This window comes from Chiloscyllium plagiosum, chromosome 6 (assembly GCF_004010195.1).
Source record: "Chiloscyllium plagiosum isolate BGI_BamShark_2017 chromosome 6, ASM401019v2, whole genome shotgun sequence".
Classification (NCBI taxonomy): Eukaryota; Metazoa; Chordata; class Chondrichthyes; order Orectolobiformes; family Hemiscylliidae; genus Chiloscyllium; species Chiloscyllium plagiosum.
The window spans coordinates 91,969,350-91,992,360 of record NC_057715.1 but is presented as its reverse complement, the minus strand read 5'-3'; positions in this window follow the sequence as shown (position 1 = coordinate 91,992,360).

The window sequence follows — 23,011 nt, the reverse complement described above, 5'->3', positions numbered from 1 at the left end:
CAAGGTTCCTTCAACCTATCATCCTTCCTTGCCTCAATGGGACAAACCTATCCAGCATGCACAGCAAGTGTTACCTAAACAACCTCTACATTTCTGTCATGCATTTCCCTAAGAATATCTGTTCCTAATTTATGCTCCACAGTTTCTGCCTAATAGCATCATAATTCCTCTTCCCCCAATTAAGTACTTTCCCATATCATCTGTTTCTATCCTTCTTCATGACTATAGAAAAGGTCAGAGACTTGTGATTGCTATCACCGAAATGCTCTCCCACTGAGAAATCTGACACCTGATCTGGTTCGTTGCCAAGCACTAAATCCAATATGGCCTCCCCTCTAGTCAGCCTATTTACATATTGAGTCAGGAATCTTTCCTGGACACACCTGACAAAGTCTGCTCCATCCAACTATTTACACTAAGGAGGTTCCAATTAATATTAGGGAAGTTGAAGTCACCTATGACAACAATTCTGTTACTTCTGCATCTTTCCAAAACCTGCCTCCCAAATCTGCTCCTCCGTGTCTCTGTTGCTATTGGGAGTCTGTACAAAACTCCCAATAAAGGTGACTGCTCCTTTCCTGTTTCTGACTTCCACCCATACTGACTCTAGAAACAACCCTCCTCGACGATCTCCCTTTCTGCAGCTATGATACCATCCCTGACCAATGCTACTCCCCCACCTCTTTTACCTCCCTTCCTATTCCTTTTAAAACATCTAAACCCCCAGAGCATCCTGTCCCTGTGATATCCAAGTCTCCGTAACGGCCACAACATCATAGCTCCAAGTACTGATCCATTCTTTAAGTTCATCACCCTTATTCCTGACACTTCTTCCATTAAAATGGACACACTACAACCCATAACACTTACTGCAACTTTGCCCTATCAACTGTCTATCCTTCCTCGCGGACTCTCTCCACACTGTATTTGCCTGTTCACCAGCTGCCTCATTCTCTGCTCTGTAACTTTGGTTCCCATCTCCCTTCCAAGCTAGTTTAAACCATCCCAAAGAGCTCTAGCAAATCTCTCACCCAGGATATTGGTACCCCTCCAGTTCAGGTGCAACCCGCCCTTCTTGTACAGGTCCCACCTTCTCCAGAATGTATCCAAATGACCTACATATCTGAAGCCCTCCCTCCTATACCAGCTCTGAAGTCATGTGTTCACCTGCACTCATTCTCTGTTCCTAGCCTCATTAGCCCGTGGCACCGGTAACAATTCTGAGACTACTACTCTGCCCATCCTACTTTTTAGCTTCCAGCCTAACTCCCTAATCTCACCTTTCTGGTCCTCATCCCTTTCCTTAGCTATGTCATTGGTACCGATGTGTATCACAACTTCTGGCCACTCACCCTCCCCCTTAAGAATCCTGTTGACTCAATCTGAGACATCCCTAACCCTGGCACCCAGGAGGCAACATACCATCCAAGAGTCTCGTCCACGACTCTCCTCTCTGTTCCCCTAACTATTGAATCTCCTATCACTATCGCTGTCTTATTCTCCCCACTTCCCTTCTGAGCCACAGAGCCAGGCTCACCACCAAACACCTGGCCACTGTGGCTTTCCCCTGGTAGGTCACTCTCCCCCAACACTGTTCAAAGCAGTATACTTATTATTGAGGGGAACAGCCACAGGGGATCCCTGCACAGTTTGCCTATTCCCTTTCCCACTCCTGAGGGTCACCCGGCTACATTTATCCTGTACCTTAAGTGTGACTATCTCCCTATATCCCCTCTCTATAAATCCCTCAGCCTCCCGAATGATCCAAAGTTCATTCAGCTCCAGCTCCACCTCCTAATGCAGTCTGTGAGCACTGGAGTTGGGTGCACTTCTGGCAGGTGAAGTCAGCAGGGACACTATTGGTGACCAGGTTTTGAGAAGATTTGTAGCTCAGGTTGAGGTTCTGGATGTAGGTTTGCTCGCTGAGCTGGAAGGTTCATTTCCAGACATTTCGTCACCCTACTAGGTAACATCTTCAGTGGGCCTCCGGGCGAAGCACTGCTGATAATTCCTGCTTTCTATTTATATGTTGGTTTAAGGTGAGAGGGGAAATATTTAAAAGGGACCTAAGGAGCAAATTGTTTATGCAGAGGGTGGTGCATGTATGGAATGAGCTGCCAGAAAAAGTGGTGGAGGTTGGTACAATAACAACATTTAAAAGGCATCTGGATTAGTACATTAATGGAAAAGGTTTAGAGGGCTATGGGCCAAATGCTAACAAATAGAATTAGATTAATTTAGGATACCTGGTCATCATGGACAAGTTGGATCAAAGGGTCTGTTTCCTTGCTATACATCTCAATGACTCTATGACTCGATATGTAATTCAAGTGGCATTTTTTGTATCCTTTGATTCATTTTTGAAAAACTAAGGAAACCGAAAATGGAAGTCTGAAAATGAATGAGAATTTGATTTATTCCTATCTGTAAAGTATGAGGTCTTAATTTTCTAAAAATTAGAGGATCTGCACTGTAACTGAAATGTAACACATCCAAGTATCTTATATCACAGTCCATTCAATGCCAATTTTTTTCCTGCTATCTCATTCCGCTCTTTGCTATAAATTAAATAAGGGGGCGTTGCGCCATCATCGCAACATCGCTCCACCATAAGTTTCACTGGAGACAGCATAGCCTTGTGCTGATCAGTTATAGCTGGGTTGTATCTTCCAGATTTAATGGGAACTGCAAATTCAGTCAGTCCTATTTTAGTTGACAGGTTTGATAGGTTTGACTGACTCCAAGTAGACACATTAAGGACAATTCTGTGATTCTGTGCAGCAGGCAGGCAGCTTTGGTGGCAGCACTCAGCTTTCTTGATTGGGCCTGCAGTGCTAATGTTCCTTTCAGTCATTTGATCCTGCTGAATGTAGGTGTACTGCTGTGAATGAGCAATAATGGGAAATGCTCCTATTTATAAATGGCTCCAGAACATCAGGGCTGGTCTTTTCAAGGCTTCTGGACACTACTTGATTTGTTTTTATAAAAGCAAAGTAATGGTTAGATAATAAAATATATAAGCTAATGTCAACCTTTTTTTTGATTGCATCAGGACTGTTAGGTTCAATGGAAACCTATTTCTTATTAAGGTAGATTTACCTTTTATTGATTCCTATTGAAATACTGCATCAGCCATATTTGAAATTGGAAATATGATGATATTTGTAAATAGGATGATATGAAATATGATAATGAGTGGAAGAGTGTGGTGCTGGAAAAGCACAGCTGGTCAGGCAGCATCCGAGGAGCAGGAGAATCGATGTTTTGAGCATAAGCCTTTCATCAGGAATGAGGCTTGTGGCCCAAGGGGGCTGAGAGATAAATGGGAGGGGGGTGGGGCTGGGGGAAAGTAGCTGGGAATGCGATAGTTCTTCAGTGCAGAGGAGACAACCTGGGGCACGGGGTGCAGTGAGAGAGAGAAAGATGCACTGCAGAGGGAGGAGGAGAACTTCTTCAAGATAGGCATCCTTGGAAGAGATTTCGCAGTAAGGTTATAATCAACTTGAAGAAAGTGAGGACTGCAGATGCTGGAGATTAGAGTCAGAAAGTGTGGTGCTGGAAAAGTGCAGCGGGTAAGGCTGATAATTCGAGGAGCAGGAGAATCGACGTTTCGAGCATAAGCCCTTCAATAGGAATAAGGCCTGTGGCCCAAGGGGGCTGAGGGATAAATGGGAGGGGGAAATATGATAATGTTTGGAAATACCTAAGAAAAGAACAATTTGAGAAATGACTAAATTAAATTATCAAGGAACATATGAAATGATATTTGCAGGCTCTTAATTAATGGAAGCTAAATCAGATTGGGGATGGGGCCACTGACAGATGTATATTGTAAACTCTCAGAAAACATTAGCAAAATAGTTAGGTTTGCCTCAATATTACCTAGGAGGGTAACATGTAGGATATGATGTGAAATGAGTATATCAAAACAGGTATGAAGAGTAAAGATGATCTACAAAATAGTCAAACATATGGAGGATAAAATGTCTGATCTACGTGGCTTGCTGCAGAGCTGTGTGAAATGTAAGTAATAAACATACACCTGCTATTTTAATCCTTATACTTAAGAAGGGAGGTAGAACAAGTGTGATGTAAACTGTAGGATTTATGTATATATGTTTTAATATTATTTATTGTAAGTTTCTGTTTTTTAAATTGGTAACGGTTTTGTGCGGGTCTGAAAATAATCATTCGTTTATAAGTATTTCTGTTGCCATGATGACTCAAGACCTTGGTTTGGAGTGATGTTTGTGTGCATCCCCAATGGGCTTTTGTTTATTTTAACTAGTTTTTATGACCCAGCACAGCAAATAATGGGACTTCAAGGGTTTGTTTGAAACTTCTGAAAGTTGTTTATTTCAGGCTGAAGGGAAACACTCATAACTGTGAGGGGAAGACAAAAAAAAGGGAAGAACTGGAAATATTCAGCAGGGCTGGCAGCATCAGTGGGAAGAAAGCAGAGTTAACCTTTTGAGTCCAGTGGCTCTGCATTAGTTGCCAGGAAAATGTGGTATTTATGCTGAAGATGAGTTTGGTGGGGAAGGTAGGGAGGTGGAAGGGAAGGAGTGAATGGATAAGTGGAGACAGAGCTCAGACTAGGGGAAGTGATGGTAAACAAGGAAATTATGGATAGTGGGGTAGGACAGAAGGAAAGCTGAATAAGTAATAAGAGCTAAAAGGGAGAAAATGGGTTAGTTGTGCTGAATACCACCCATATAATGTAATTATTGTACTAGGAATACATGTGAATGGGTGACTGCTAAAAGCAACCCATGCCATAACAGGATCAAATGTAGGGTGGGTAAAAACAGGGAAAGATGGAATCAGGCTCTGAAGTTATTAAACTCAACACTGAGTCTAGAGGCTTTAGGGTCCCCAAGTGAAAAATGAAATGTTGTTGTTCGAGGCTGTCTGGAACACACAACTAACCTATTTTCCCTCTCTTAGATCTTATTATCACTTATTCAACTTTTATTCTGTTCTGGCCTGCTATCTATTTTCTCCTTGTTACCTATCCCTTTCATATCTCCCTCTCTCTAGACTTTGTCTCTACCTATTCACTCACCAATCCCTTTCTACCCTTTCCCATTCACTTTGGCTTTAGCATAACCACCACTTCTTCCTGGCTACTAACAGTACTGATAAGAAGTCAATGGACTTGAAACATTAACTCTGCTTTCTTTCCACAGATGCTGCCAGACCTGTTGAGTTTCTCCAGAAATTTCTGTTTTTGCTTCAGATCTCTGCAGTTCTTGGGTTTTATTATAGAAAAGAAGACTTTTAATTTCACTTTTTGACTTTGAGTAAGGGGTAGTCCTATGAAATCCTTGGAATAGGATGGGTGTATACAACAGTGCTCCTGAAAAGTGAAGAATACTTAGTAAACTAGACAGCCTTAGAGTAAGGTGTTAGTAGAAGCTCCAGACCAGAAGTGTTGGGATAAATCCTAAGGAGATTACTTAAAGTAAATTACAATTAAACAAGTTTTAATAGCTTGAGGAAGAAATTGTCTGTAGCTCCAGTCTAAAATTTAAATTCATAAATGACTTAAGTCTACTGAGCTATTAAGACGCAAGGAATCTGGTTTGATTATTAGATGAATACTGTTTTGGGTACTGCATCAGGGGTGTATTTTGGGCACTATACAAAAACTGTTTTGTCTCTTTTCAATTTATAAAAGATTGTTTTGGGATTGATGTGTTTAAAATTCTTAGAATTGTATCATTAATAGATAGTTGGTTTATTCAATTTTATTTTCATTTTTTTTGTTCATAAACTTTTGTTTTATTGGTAAAGCAAACTCTGCAAAATCATGTGTTATGTTTCAGCAAGACCTTACTTTGCTAGAACTAAAACAAATAAAACAGTCTATCAAGCCAGGTTTTCTGTCATTACATATTCAAACAGCTGTAAACCAATTCCTCTAATGTCAGTGATATGAATGATAAAGGAACCCTTATTCAGAATTGATATAGAAGAACACCTGGAAACTGGAATATTAGAAAGAATCGTAAGATTTCAAAATGGAAGGCCAACTTATCTGAATTCTATAAAGCGGTAACATTAAGGGTAATTAAAAATAATATAATGGTTATAATGTACTTCAGTTGTCAAAATACATTCGATAAGTTGCCACATAGTATACACATGACCAAGGTAAGGACTTCCAGAGTCAGGAGCAGATGGAAAAATGGTTAATAAGTTGCTACAAAAAAGGAAACAGAAAGTAACTATTAAGGATTGTTACTCAGACAGGCAAAAGTTGGGAATTGTTATTTCACAAACCTCAGTACTGGATCTATAATTCATTACCATATATGTAAGTGATTTAAAAAAGATTTTTTATGGGATGATGGCATTGCTGTAAAGCCAACATTTGTTGCCCATTCCTAATTGTCCATGAACTGAGAGGCTTGTAATGCTATTTCAAAGCCAAGGGGAGAGTTAACCAGATTATTGTGATCTAGAGTGACATATAGGCCACCTGAAGAAGGGCTTATGCCTGAAACGTCGATTCTCCTGTTCCTTGGATGCTGCCTGACCTGCTGTGCTTTTCCAGCAACACATTTTAGCTCTGATCTCCAGCATCTGCAGTCCTCACTTTCTCTTACATATAGGCCAGACCAGGTATGGACAGCAGATTTTTTTCCTTAAAAGACATTAGGGAATCAGATAAATTGCACTTAAATTCCATCCTATGGCATGGTAGAATTTGAGCATACATTCTCAGAGGAGTAGGTTGGGCCCAAGATTAGTAGTAAAGTGATATTACCATAATGTGTCCATTTCCCCAATTTGGGCTTGGGAATGAGCAATTCTAAATTTGCAAATGACACCACATTATTCATAACAATAGGCAAAGGAAAGAATTCTGCAAAAATACACATATTAATTATTTGCAGAATTGTTGTGTCATTGGTAAACTTTAATATAAGTAAGTTTAAGATAGTATAGTTTTCAGAGAAGAATAAGCAGGTCCTGTACTCATTGAAAAATAAATGTCTAAATTATTAGAAAAGCAGAGGGATATAGAAGCACATGTACACAAAACCCTAAAGGTAATGACACAGGTTAATTATAGAATTAGCAAACAAACACTGAAGTTTGAGTCCAGAGGGAGAGAATTGGAAAATAGATGAGTTACATTCAACTTGTACAGAATCTTATTTATATCATACCTGGAGTACTTTGAACTGTCCTTGTCTGCTTATTAGAAAAGCATATCAGAGACACTGGAGAAGGTACAATGCAGATTTACTAAGATGATAACAGGACTATGAATTATACCTACAGAACTGAGCTATTATTACTTATTATGACTTTATTCTCCAAAAAGAGAAGATTGAGGTGATATAGATTTGTGAATCAGATATAAGAAGTGAAAATGTTTTAAATTATGAGCACAAGCAGAACGAGGGGGTGATAAATATAAGGTAGATGCAAATAAATTCAACATAAAGAAGAAACTTTACCCAGACAGTGATTAGACTGTAGAAATCATAACCACAGAAACGGGTTGAGGCATGGGAAACTAGATAAACATACAGAGTAAAAAGGAGTAGAAGAAATGTTGATAGGTAGACAAAAAAGGATGGGCGAGGACTTGTTTAGAGCATAAACACTGAAATAGACCCATTGTGCCAAAGGGTTTTTTTGCTTTGCTGAAAATATAATGCTTTATGTTTACACATTCAGTGGCATTGTTAATGAATGTGTTTTCTGGGTTAATGCAAAGGTCAGCTGCTGGCAACACTCATTAAATTCACCTGATATTGCACAAACAAGCACCTGGAAATGACTGGGGACCAGTGTCTCTTGACTACTCAATTATACCATCACCAAGATATTTCTGCAGCTAATAAAGCAACATTTAGCATTCTGCACAACCTAAGTAAGTGCGTCAAGATTAGCTGCATTTTTCCAATTTGATCATCACATTTTGTCCTATGTTTGTAAAAAGTGCTGAACTGTTTCCTGCAGCTGTTTCCTGAACTTACTGACTCATAAATGTTGAATCAAGTTTTCTGATGTGTCGACTTCTCCTAATCTAGTTTTCATCCTCAAATCAAATATCTGTTGTCAGCGTTGGCTAAAGCAATACAACTCTTCCAAATCTACGGGCTGAACAAAATGTGTTACAGTATTATGTAGAGCACATTTCTCCTTACTGGATTGGTGAATCTTGAGGTCATTCTGTATCTTCATGTACATCATTGATGTTTCTGCTGAAATACTGGGATGGGTTTTAAATTTGTCATTATTGAAATCAGTAGAAATAAAAACTGGACAATGTCTATAATGGGTAGCAAGTCATGTATAGCCAGTTTTATATCTACTCAGTAAGTTAAAAATCTACTCCTACTTAATCATTATTTCAAGGGATATGTGTGTCGCTGGCTGTGTTAGTATTTATTGACTATCCCTAAAGTATAGTTTTAATTTGCTTGCAGGATGTGGGCCTCGCTGTCTATGCCCAGCATTATTGAGCATCCCTAATGCCCAGAAGGCAGTTAAGAATCAACCATATTGTTGTAGGCCTGGAGCCATATATAGGCCAGACCAAGTAAGGACAGCAGACTTCCTTCCCTGAAGGGTATTCAATAACCAGATGGATTATTTCTAATGACAATGTCTACATCATTGCCATCAAGCAAACTCTCTATTTCAGATTTTTAATGAATTCAAATTTTCACAATCTGCTATGATAGGATTTGAAACCTTGTGCCCAGTGCTTCACCCAGAGGTTGTGTATTTATTAGTCAAGCGATGTTGTCAGTATGGAATGTAGTGGTGAGCTGCCTTCTTGAGCTGTTGCAGTACATGGTGTATAGGGACTGTTAGGAAGGACTATTCCAGGATTTTGACCCAGTGATAGTGGGAAAAAAAAATGCTGATATAGTTCCAAGTCAGAATGATGTGTAACTTGGAGGAGAAATGTGGAGGAGAATTGTGCACCGTCCAGGTATCAGACCAATCAATGCAGATACTTAGGGCAGTTAAATCAACAGGTAAAAATATAGCGCAATTTGTGAAACATGCTTTCTTTTCATTGCATACATTGATAAACGCTTTTGAACCTTTTACAATGTCAGATATGATGTGGGATACCATTGGCAGATTTGTCATCACCAATCCCTCTCACTGACATTAGTAAAGGATGCTGTTGAGACTATGTGGGAAAGGGTGCCCACACAATATTCTTAAACAGTAAATATTATTACCTATTATGTAATAGCTGCTTAAAACAAAATCTAAGAGCATGACATCATAAGAAGTATGAACAGAGGTACAACTTATGGTAGGCCATTCAGCCCACTGAGTCCGTGCTGCCATACAATGAGATAATGACTAATCTGATAATCCTCAACTCCATTTTCCTGCCTCATCCCTATTACCTTTAATTCCCTTACTTATTAAAATCTGTCCATCTCAACCATGCATATCCTTAATGACCTAGCTTCAAAAGACCTCTGTGGTTAATTAAGAAATTCATAGACTCACTATCTTTTGAGAGAATAAATTTCTCTTTGTGTCTTAAATCTGCATCCCCTTATTCTGAGATAATATCCTCTTGTTCTAGACTCTCCCACAAGGGGATCAACTTTTCTGTATCTACCCCGTCAAGTCCCCTAAGAATCTTACATTTTTCAATACGATCACCATTCATTCTTCTTTATTCAAATGAATACAAGCACAAGCTGCTCAATGCCTTGTCTTAAGCCAGTTCCTCAGTACCTGGTATCAGCCTCATGAACCTTCTCTGGACTAGCTCCAATCTTTTGTTGAATAATAGCTTTAGCAAAACCTCCCTACTTTTATACTCCATTCCTTTGAAATAAAGGCCAACATTCCATTTGTCTTCCCTATGCTGAACTCAGATGCTCGGCTTTTATCATTCATGAATGAGAATTCCTCAATCCCTCTGTTATGTAACTTCCTTCACTCTGTCTCCATTTAAATAATGAAGCTTATTACGATAGGATTGTCCTTTCACAACAATTTTCAGACTGTGAACCCTTCAATTAAATAAATGAAACCTGCTCTCAATTATTCTCAAATTTATGCAGATGAGTATTTCACATTCAGAGAAAATTCCATTTTTTCGCATACTTCTGACATACTTTAGCATGTGCACAACAACATATTTGATCACTGTTCCAAGCAAGTGTGATTATTCTACCTCAAAGAAATTAATGGTTATGTTTAAAAATCTGTACTTTGATCAATAGCTGAGGTGAAGGATAATCTTGGATATGTACTTAATGCTCATGTAAGTTTTATGCATTGTTGGTTTTGTAACATTATCTCAAGGCTATTTTCTAATCATTGACATGACTTACAATCTCTTTACTGTTTTCTACTTATAGACTGCCACTAGTCAGAGTACCACAAATTAGGATTGATCAAAAATTTTAACTATTAGCTTGTCCATTCCGTGTTAGGCAAAGTTACTCCCAACAGTAAATTCTGATTTTCCACAATTTTAAAGGGAAACTGGATGAAAGTTTGGTCCCATAAGGAGAGACAGTATAACTGAGGAATGTTATCACTAGAACAAAAATGATTAAGGTGAGACATGTTGGCATGTTCAATATTCAGACACTTTGGTAGTGAAATAGAGGAAGTAAAGGTGAAATCACCATAGAACTTCCAGACCAAAGGGCTGGTCTCTCATTAGAAAGATGACTGGTGGGAGTTCAACACAACAGCCACCCACCTTAGGTGAAGGGAAAGGTTGAGAAGGAGATTCCTTCATAGTAACCTCAGCCACTTTTGGCATTACTCTGAATTGCAAACCAGCCACCAACCAACAGTGCAAATCAATCCTAACAGCAGACAGAATATATTTATTTCCATTGACCAGTGAATTAGCAACGGGTACATAATTTCACATTCATGACCATTAAAAAAGGAGAAATTAGAAAAAGTTCATAAAATAAAAGTTTATATGGATCCGGCAATTCGCTTTCAGAAACTGTTCATGTCAGAATCCAGAATAACTTTGAGCAACACATTGTATAATATTTGAAAGGAAATTTAAAAGATTATGTAGGCAGTTCTGGAAAATGAGACAAAATGGATATTGTTCTCAGAATCTTCACTGTTACAAAATGTTAAACAGCCTCCCATTGTGCTGTAAAACCTTTTGGATGTGATTTTCCAGGTTTTTAAGAAGTGTGGGGGATAGGCGCTGGCTAACACGTCATTCGCATCTTTGAGAGAACCCAACTTATGGTGTACCAAGCAGCTCATCCAGAGTTTAGAAACAAAGCACAGTCGAATTCTCAGCCTATGGTAGGCTTCAACACTGCCACTCCGACTCACCAGAAGCTTCTGACCTGTCAGAGGCCGGCAGCTTCTAGGTCCTAAGGACTGTCAGTTGACGTATACTCCTCAGGGGATCAGTGGTGAGAAGATAAATAATCTTGGCACATAATCTAGAGGTTGCAAGAAGGGATGGGGTTGGGTCAAGGGTGTGGTTTTATGGGCGGCACGGTGGCACAGTGGTTAGCACTGCTGCCTCACAGCGCCAAAGACTCGGATTCAATTCCCGCCTCAGGGGACTCTCTGTGTGGAGTTTGCACATTCTCCCCGTGTCTGCGTGGGTTTTCTCCGGGTGCTCCGGTTTCCTCCCACAATCCAAAAATGTGCAGGTTAGGTGAATTGGCCACGCTAAATTGTCGGGAGTGTTAGGTGAAGGGGTAAATGTAGGAGTATGGGTCTGGGTGGTATACGCTTCGGCGGGTCGGTGTGGACTTGTTGGGCCGAAGGGCCTGTTTCCACACTGTAAGTAATCTAATCTAATCTAATCACACCTAATTGTCCCCCAGTCTTACAGATTGGAGCTATTGGAGGTCCCCTTTTTGCCAGGTTGGTCATCAGGAAGACAGACAATTGAGTAGGTATTGATTTGAGGCCCTTATGTGGTCATCAATCAACAAAAATTATTTCGATGGTGGCTTGAGAAGATCCTCCATGGATCTTCTCCTGAGGAACTTAAGTAGTGAGGTAGATAGAAGTGCAGGCATGTCTCACCAGGCCCAACTTGTCCAATTATTTCTCCTTCTTGTCACCTCACCTCCCATCTCCAGAAATGGAAAACTGTACCCTAGGATTTTGATTTTAACTTGCCAAAATGGTGGGAACTAGATTGAGCCAGTACCATGGCCAAAATTCACACGTTCCCTTTTATTGCCTGTATCATTATGTTTGAATGTGAGAGGTTTATGTATTCTTACCCACAGGGTAGTGCCTTAATTACGTAATTCCAGTAGCACCCAGGTTTTGAATTTTAAGATAATTGAGCCTAAATTTAATACAATGTTTGTTCACTCATCTCACACACAAAAAGATTAGAAAGAAGTATTACATTGGTAATACACCAGTTCAGTTTATAATTAACTCAGTTCTTTCATGGTAGTCCTGTAATTCCTTAGGTGAACCAGATGATTTAAAGTTGAACTGAGATCTGGACAAGCAAAATCTTCTCAGCAGGCTCAGATGTTTCCTGTAAGTTGGCTGTCAGGCAAACTTCAAGTTGGAAATGTTGGACGGTCCTTCTTTCTGTTATGATATCCCACCTCCAAGGCATTGCTGTACACAAGTCACTCTACTGTAACATGCATTTCGTTAATGCAAATTCACTGTAATGTAATTGATGAATTGGGGACACTGTTTCTAAAGCATGAACATTTAAAGCATGTATTGGTTACAATGCAATTCTGGCCTTATTAGTTTAAATGGTGCTGCTATTAAGTGATTTTCTTATCACATGGAATTGCATGAGAATGGAACTACCGCTTTATAGCAGAACCGTCTGTATTACCTTGGCTGCTTGCGAGACTTGCAACTAGTTCAATAGCTTTCAATAGAACTTTGTTTGCAAACAGATTCTAGGTATTTTAGAGGAGACTACCAAATAGCTCTCTCAACATGTGACTTCCACAAGTTCAAAGTCCTTTTTTCGAAACTAAGATTGATGTGTGTGTTAATGTCAACTATCCTATGTTGTTGTTTGGCTTCATGATATTCATACATTGTAATTTGGATGAGAGAGACTATTATTCTACAACGGAAGGTTGAAACATCCATTCACATTCATCTTATACACACTGAGTTTCAATGGTTCCTTTTGTTCAGGGTGAAACAGAGAGATGGGCCTTCAGAATTCCACTGTTCATTTGTCCATCCTTAAACAATATATGTGTGAATTCCACAAATGGCTACATTCAATTGCTTTTTTCTCCTGGAGAATTTGGACTGTTTGAAGCTGTAAATGTCAAAAACCACAAGGTTTGCAGTGAGCATTTTAATAATCTATGGTAACTGTGTTAACAAAACCTGGAATGGAATATTTGAGGCCTGGAAGATGAGATACAGATACTCAAAACAAATGGAACGCTGAACACTGAGCAAAAAAAGGAAGATTAAACTGGTAGAAGTGTACAGGAGCCATTCTAAGTTTATGAAGAACAGGAATGAAACAGGAGCTTTCTGGATAAGAAGTGGACCTTTCTGTTTTGCAAACAAAGATTGAAATGTTGATGAGCCAATTTTCAAAAAGCATTCAAAATGTGAACTTTAAATTCAAAGGCAAGAGTGTTAGCAACTGATGTTGGTTGGCATTCTCAAAAAGAAGTAGGTTCCTTTGTCTCTGCTGTGCAATTTGCTCTCCTTGCTCCCTCCTCCTCTCAAGTGAATTCCACAGTTTTGGCAGCACTATCAAAGGCAACCCTACACATGCAAGTTTGCACAGGAATAATTGTTTTAAAGTTGCAATCATAGTTTTTATGACAGGTCTTCCCTGTTATCCAGGGAGGGGCTTGAAATGCCAGAAATGTGAACCTCCAGCAAAGGTGTTTGTATTGTCCTGGCTGACACTGATTATAGATTAGAGTGGTGCTGAGAAAGCACAGCAGGTCAGGCAGCATCCGAGGAGCAGGAAAATTGACATTTCAGGCAAAAGCTCTTCATCAGAAACTTTTGCCTGTCACTGATTATAGCACTGCCTCAACTTCAGTGAGGGAATACTAGTATAATGTACAAGGCAGTGAGAAGCAACCATGCTTACATTGTGTTCAGGAGAATTTCCTACAGCAGTGTATGTCCAGTCTACCAAGAAAGAATTCACTGTTGACCTTGCCTCTTTGAAAAGAGTGGGCCTAATGGATTAAGTGTCAGTTGGGGAATACATAGGATACAGTGACAATGTATAGTAATGTTTAGGAAGATGGTAGTGAATGACAATGGTCAATGCAGAGTAAGAAAAATCGGCTAGTGGAGAACCAGCTTCAATGAGGCAAGAATGGAGCTAAGCAGGATAGACTGGAGTGAAAGGTTGGTGGGAAAAAGTGTAACTGAATAAAGAGCTAACTTCAAAGAGAAGATGGCATGAGTATAGTCAATGTATACTCCCTCCAAATTGGATGTAGAACAAACAAATACAGAACTCCCTGATAAACAAAGATCACAATTAAAATAAAGAAGAAAAGTGTGCTTATGCCACATGTCAGGTAGAAATTGCAATTTAGACTCAAGAGCAATTCAGAGGGGACATGGTAAAACATGTCAAAGAAGCAAGGAAACATTATATGATAAGACTAGCAGACAATAAAAAGAAGAGAGGCTGATTAGGGTCCAGAAAGGGGAATTACATGTGAAAACAAGAGGCCTGGCTTAAGTATTAAAATGAATACTTTGCATTAGAATTTACTCAGCTGATAAATGCAATTGAGGAGGAAAGTTGGTCACTAGAAATGTTCAAAATTGATAAGGAAGAGGTTTTGGATTGACTGTCAGTAGTTTGATAAGGCAACAAGACCTGATGAGATGCATCCAAGGATATTGAAGGGAATTGCTGAGTTAAAATTGCAGAAACACTGGCCAATAATTTTTCAGTCTTCCCTAGATTCAGGGACATGTCAGAGGACTGGCGAATTACAAATAACAGGTCCTTATCCAAAAAAGACTGTAAGGGTAAGTACAGTAATTAGCAATCAGACAATCAAAATATTCAAGAGAGAATTAGATAATTATTTAAATAGAAACAAAGTGTAAGGGTATGGGGAAACGACAGGAGAATGCCACAAAGTCATGACCATCTGTGGGAGAGGAAGATGGGCAAAATGATCTCTTTCTACACCATAACACTTCTGTAATTCTGCGAAGGTGAAAACTGTATTTTTCTTTCCATAGTCAGTCCTTCAGGATTGCTAAGGATGACTTTTTCCCACTCTGGTGTTCTGGATTTGAGGTGATTAAACAATCTAATGCTGGATCCATACTTCCTGCAGCATGTGGGACAGGAAATAGTGACATGTTTGGATCTTTGCATGCACCTTCCAATATTTACACTTAGATGTCACCTGGGCCTATCAGAGATGATTAAAATGGTCAGCACCCTCACTGGTGCCTCATCTCTGGTTAGGGCCATCTAGAGTTCTTTGCAAGTCAGTGGGAGTATTACAACTTCTCTGAAAAGCTTTGAGGAAATTCTTGAATAATTTCCTTTGTCTTCCTTGTCCCCACTTGCTTCGTTTAGAGCAGACAGCTTCTTTTGGAAGTTCTACATTAGTTACATTGACAAACTTGGCCCATCAAACACACCTGACTGACAGCAACCTGTGCCTCAATTCTATGATTGTTACCATTAGCGATAACCATGATACTGGAGAACCTAATCCACAGTGGATTTACAGAATTTTAGAGAGGCATTTCTGGTCTTATTTCTCCAGGGATTTGAGTTGTTTGTTGTATAGTGTGCACATCTCTGATGCATACGGAGCACGAGCATCATTGCTGCCTTGTAGACCATGAACTTTCTGCTGGGTTTAAAGGCTTTGTTAGCAACCCCCCTGTTCCTTAGCTGGCTGAAGGCTATGTTGGAAGGCTGGTGATGATATCAAATTTCATTGTTATGTCTGCCCATGCTGAAAAGAGGTTTTTAAACTATGAGACTTGATCCATATTGTCCAGAAGCTCACCACCTTGCCTGAAGATCTTGTGCTGTTTTGTGAGGACTAAGCCGCCTCACAGTCCTGAAATGGGTACAAGTCGATGACCTCAAAAACTTTGCAAAAGTTCATTATTATTGCAAATCGTCTCAACCAGCCTTCAATCATTCTGACTAAATTTACATGTTTTGACAAATTATCCTGTTATTTAGTGCTACTTTATTAATGTCATAGTTTCAAAATACATAGTGACTAATATATAGAAAGCTTTGCAAGTTATGACTGGTCCTGACTGATCAAGCTTGGAACGTGGACTCTCAGCAGCAGCAGGTTTTCGACTGTGGTGGTGTTGCTTCCCAAAACAGGGACCTTGCAGAAGTCCTGGAACTGTGTTTGGGACACTGGCCGATGAAGATGAACTCTATTTAAGTACTTCCTTTTATTCTTCTTGCACCTCAAGGGGCGTCATGGTGGCTCAGTGGTTAGCACTGCTGCCTCACAGCACCAGGGTCCCAGGTTCAATTCCAGCCTTGGGTGACTGTGTGGAGCTTGCACATTCTCCCCATGTCTACGTGGGTTTCCTCCCACAGTCCAAAGATGTGCAGGTCAGGTGAATTGGCCACGCTAAATTGCCCGTAGTGTTAGGTGCTTTAATCAGAGGGAAATGGGTCTGGGTGGGTTACTCCTCGGAGGGTCAGTTTGGGCCAAAGGGCCTGTTTCCATACTGTAGGGAATCTAATCTAAAAAAAAGGCACCGGATTGTGGCGACAGAACACTTTTCACTCTATCTCCCTTGATATATGTGATATATGTGACAATAAATAAAACATTCAAATTCATTCAAGTATTCAGTTGGCATCACAATAGAATCAAAGAGTTATAGAGAAGTACAGCACAGAAACAGACCCTTCAATCCAACTTGCCCATGCTGACCAGATATCCTAAATTAATCTAGTCCCATTTGCCAGCATTTGGCCCATATCCCTTTAAACCCTTCCTATTCATATACCCATACAGATGTCTTCTAAATGTTGTAATTGTACTAGACTCTATCACTTATTCTGGAAGCTCATTCCATACACGTAACACCTTCTGTATGAAACTTTTGGTCGTTAGGCCCCTTTTAAATCTTTCCCCTCTAACCTTAAACCAATGCCCTCTAGTTTTGGACTCCACTACCCTGGGGAAAAGAGCTTGTCTATTCACCCTATCCATGCCGCTCACAATTTTATAAATCTCTATAAGGACACCTCTCAGCCACTGATACTATAGGGAAATAGTCCCAGGCTACTTAGCCTCTCCCTATGGCTCAAATCCTCCAACCCTGGCAACATCCTTGTAAATCTTTGCTGAACCCATTCAAGTTTCACAACATCATTCCTACAGCAAATGTTGGCATAATTTATAGGTAATTAATACAAAAGGTCAAACTATTTTGAACTGAAAGATGTATTGAATGTACCAGGTCTCTTTGAGGGTCTAACCTGACCAGTTGTACCTTCAAAGTTTAAGAGACTGCAACAGTGAGGCATCATTTAGATTTATTAGTCTATAATGGGGATTTTGTTACATTTTACTTTATCCATGTCATTCTGGTCCACTTTTGCAAAACAACCATAGCTTCATGCATAACCTATACACTGAAAAAAATGACAATTTACTCCAACATGTTTCTTACCAAATATTTCATTTTGGTATATATTAATAGGCAAACATGCATAGGTGCATGAATGCTGTCTGCTGCCTGGACTAGCAGTCTCTTATAGTTCATACATACACATGACTTAAAACTGATCACTGTGTGTACCAATTTAGTTAATGCCTTCATAAAGATTTTTCCATGCCATTCTTTCTTGCAAACTCATGAGATTTTTTCAACAAACTGTTTAAATTTTTGGTCAAAAAAATCAAACAGTTCAGTAGTTTCACAAATATATATGAAGATCAGGCTAATCATTACTTCCAGTCAGTAGGAATTTGGTATATGAGGAAAAACAATATAATAAATGCATTTATATAGCATGTTTCATGACATTGGATGTCTTGAAGCACTTTACAGCTGATGAGGTCCTTTTGAAGTGTTGTCATTGTTGTTGGAAATGCTTCAATGGATATGTGCACATCAAGTTTCCTCAAACTGCACTGTAATAATGAGTAGGTAATCACTTTTTGTAATGTTGAATGAGAGATAAATATTAGGAAGGATAACTCCTCTGCCCTTTTTCAAAATAATACTATAGAATATTTTGATTGCACCCAAACTGGCAGGTGGAACTTGATTTAACATGCCACCAAAAGATGGAATCTCTGTCACTATGTACCAGAGTATCAGTTGTCATTGTTATGCTCAGACCCTGCAGTAGGACTCGAATTCAGAACCTTGTAAATATATTACCAACTGAGCTACGGCTGAACATTGTGGCATACTCTGTCATTACTTCCCATTTTAATGGTTGACTGTTCATTTTACTGTGTTGACATGACAAACGTCTCAACAACATCTTGCTTTTTTCAGGCTCTTACATTAAAGGAAATCAATGAAGATGTGTAAAAGGTACTAAATCAACTATCAAAGAGTCATAGTCATAAAGCAGGGAATCAGAACCTTCGGTCCAACTCATTCATGCCAACTGAACTAGTCCTACTTGCCTACATCACTTTAATCAATAAAAACTTAAAGGCCCTTTCTAAAATAGCACAGCTTTTGTAACACATCATCTGTGCATGTATGTTTCTCTCGATAGTCATTATTTTGAATTGCCTTGAACCATGAAAGACATCTTTGAATTACAGTGTTGTTCCCTTACAGTCCGTCTCATGGTAACGTTGACCTTAAGATCAAGGAAACAAACTTCTGGATGGAAAGCTAACCCATCATTAGTGAATGACAAACTTGAAGAACCCTGTATTTCTCTGGGAAATGAATAGACTAAAGCAAGGCTCTGGGAATGTGCACAGTTTGGATTCCCACAGATAACAAACTACTCAGATTCTCAGTTACTTGTATCTTATTGCAAGATTGTGGTATCTGTCACGACTTTGGCTTATCATTGAAATTCTGATCTGGGCTTACTAAGACTTGATAAATTATACTTTGCATATAGCTGTCAGTCAATCATGGCTTTTTATATTTCTATAATTGTCTTTTCCTGTTTTCTGTTGGAATGAATAGTAGATCATTTATCTTACAATCATGATTTAAGAAAAACCCCTGAATAAAAAAGCAAAGTAAAAAAAGAAGCTTAGCCTTGCATATGCATTCTTACTGTTGCAAAAACAGTTAGGAAGATATATGCAGTTGCAAAGTAAATTTGGAGTGTATCAGAATAGTAGAGCATAATTTTACAGATGTTATATATAAAAATTGACACTACTGAATATCATAGAGTCATAAAGCATGAAAATAGGCTCTTTGGTCCAACTAGTACAGGCTGACCATGTTTCCAAATTAATTAGTCCCATCTGTCAGAGCTTGGCCTCTATCCCTCCAATCCTTTCCTATTCATGAACTTATCCAAATGTCTTTTAAATGTTGTCACTGTACCTGTATCCACCACTTTCTCTGGCAGTTATTCCACATCCGAACCACCTTCTGTGTGAAAAAGTTGCCCCACATGTCCTTTTAAATCTTTCTCCTATCATCTTAAAAATATATCCCCGAGCGTGGACTCCCCGATACTAGGTAAACAACATTTGTCATTCACTTTATCTATGCCCCTTATGGTTTTATAAACCTGCAACAACCTACACTCCAGTCTATTTTTATAGACTCAAACCCTCCATTCCTGGCAAATCTTTTCAGACCCCCTTTAGATTAGATTAGATTCCCTACAGTGTGGAAACAGGCCCTTCGGCCCAACCAGTCCACACTGACCCTCCGAAGAGTAACCCACTTAGACCCACTTCCCTCTGACTAATGCACCTAACACTAAAGGCAATTTAGCATGGCCAATTCACCTAACCTGCACATCTTTGGTACTGTGGGAGGAAACCGGAGCACCTGGAGGAAACCCACGCAGACACGGGGAGAATGTGCAAAATCCACACAGACAGTTGCCCAAGGCTGGAATCGAACCTAGGACCCTAGTGCTGTGAGGCAGCAGTGCAAATCACTGAGCCACTGTGCCACCCCAGATAATAATATCCTTCCTGTATCGGACTGACCAGAATTGCACACAGTACAGAAGAGGCCTCTCCAATTTCCTGTATAACCTCAACATGATATCCCAACACCGATACTCAAAGATCTGAACAATGAAGGCATGCATGCTAAAGGCCTTCTTAACAACCCTGTCTGCCGGTGATGCAAATTTCTAAGAATTTTGTACCTGACCCCCAGGAGCCTGTTCTCTGATACTACCCAGGGCCTATTATTAATTGTATAAGTCCTGTTCTTGTTTGTTTTATCAAAACACAATACCCCACATCTATCCAAATTAAACTCCATCTGCCACGCCTCAGCACATTGACTCTATGATTCTATAATTGGGTCATTGAGATGTACACCATGGAAACAGACCCTTTAGTCCAACCCATCCATGCCAACCAGATATCCCAACCCAATCTAGTCCCACCTGCCAGCACCCAGCCCATAGCCCTCCAAACCCTTCCTATTCATATACCCATCCAAATGCCTTTTAAATGTTGCAATTGTACCAGCCTCCACCACATCCTCTGGTAGCTCATTCCATACATGTACCACTCTCTGTGGGAAAAAGTTGCCCCTTAGGTCTCTTTTATATCTTTCCCCTCTCACCCCAAACCTATGCTCTCTAGTTCTGGACAGCCCGACCCCAGGGAAAAGACTTTGTCTATTTACTCTATCCATGCCCCTCACGATTTTGTAAACCTGTATAAGGTCATCCCTCAGTCTCCGATGCTCCAGAAAAAACAGCCCCAGCCTGTTCAGCGTCTCCCTATACCTCAAATCCTCCAACCCTACAACATCCTTGTAAATCTTTTCCGCACCCTTTCAAGTTTCACAGTATCTTTCTGATAGGAAGGAGACCAGAATTGCACGCAATATTCCAACAGTGGCCTGACCAATGTCTTGCAACATGACCTCCCAACTCCTGTACTCAATACTCTGACCAATTAAAAAAAGCATACCAAACACCTTCTTCACTATCTACCTGCAACTCCACTTTCAAGGAGCTATGAACCTGCACTCCAAGGTCTCTTTTTTCAGCAACACTCCCTCGGACCTTACCATTAAGTGTATAAGTCCTGCCAAGATTTGATTTCCCAAAATGCCGCACCTTGCATTGATCTAAATTAAACTCCATTTCCTACTTCTCAACCCATTGGCCCATCTGGTCAAGATCCTGTTGTAATCTGAGGTAACCTTCTTCGCTGTCCACTACACCTCCAATTTTGGTGTCATTTGCAAACTTACTAACTGTACCTCTTATGCTCGCATTATTTAGATAAATGACAAAATGTAGTGGACCCAGCACCGATCCTTGTGGCACTCCTCTGGTCACAGGCCTCCAGTCTGAAAAACAACCCTCCACCACCACCCTCTGTCTTCTACCTTTGAGCTAGTTCTGAATCTGAATGGCTAGTTCTCCCTGTATTCCATGAGATCTAACCTTGCAAACCAGTCTCCCATGGGGAACCTTGTTGAATGCCTTACTGAAGTCCATATAGATCACATCTACTGCTCTGCCCTCATCAATCCTCTTTGTTACTTCTTGAAAAAACTCATTCAAGTTTGTGAGACATAATTTCTCACGCACAAAGCTCTGTTGACTATCCCTAATCAGTTCTTGCCTTTCCAAATTCATGTATATTCTGTCCCTCAGGATTCCCTCCAACAACTTGCCCACCACCAAGGTCAGGCTCACTGGTCTATAGTTCCCTGGCTTCTCCTTACCACCCTTCTTAAACAGTGGCGCCAGGTTAGTCAACCTCCAGTCTTCCAGCACCTCACCTGTGACTATTGATGATACAAATATTTCAGCAAGAGGCCCAGCAATCACTTCTCTAGCTTCCCACAGAGTCCCAGGGTGCACCTGATCAGGTCCTGGGGATTTATCCACATTTACGCATTTCAAGACATCCAGCACTTCCTCCTCTGCAATATGGGCATGTTGCAAGGTGTCACCATCTACATTCTATATCTTCCATATCCTTTTCCACAGTAAATACTGGTGCAAAATACTCATTTAGTATCTCCCTCATTTCCTGCGGCTCCACACAAAGACCGCCTTGCTTACCTTTGAGGGGCCCTATTCTCTCCCTAGTTGCCCTTTTGTCCTTAATATATTCATAAAAACCCTTTGGATTCTCCTTAATTCTATTTACCAAAGCGATCTCATGTCCCCTTTTTGCCCTTGATTTCCCTCTTAAATATACTCCTACTTGATCAAGATCTCTTTTTAATCTGAGATGTAACTTCTTCTCTGACTTCTTCTCTGACTAATATGTTTTATGTCATGTTTCAAGGCAGCCCAAGTAAGATGGTTTTTGAGACCTTTAAGCCGTCAGGTCACAGTGCTCTTGTAGCACAGTGTAGCGTCCCTACCTCTAGGTCAGAAGTTCCAGGCTCAAGTCCTACTTACCCCAGATGTGTCGTAACATATCTGAACAGATTGTTTAAAAATATTGACCCTCAGGTAATATTTTATAACAGAGTATTGATATAATGAGCACATTTCTTATAATTATTCCACAGACTCTGTCTGTTAAAGGTATACTGATATATTGACCATGAGACATAACACAATAGAAACAATGCACAAAAGTAAGACCAAATGATTTGACAACTGATTTTGAATGCCTAGATAGGCTGCAGCTGAAAATGTGTTGCTGGAAAAGTGCAGCAGGTCAGGCAGCATTCAAGGACGTTTCAGGCATGAGCCCTTCTTCAGGAATGAGGAAAGTGTGCCAAGCAGGCTAAGATAAGAGGTAGGGAGGAGGCACTTGGGGGAGGGGCGTTGGAAATGCGATAGGTGGAAGGAGGTTAAGGTGAGGGTGATAAGGTGAGGGTGATAGGCCGGAGTGGGGGTGGGGGCGGAGAGGTCAGGAAGAAGATTGCAGGTTAGGAAGGTGGTGCT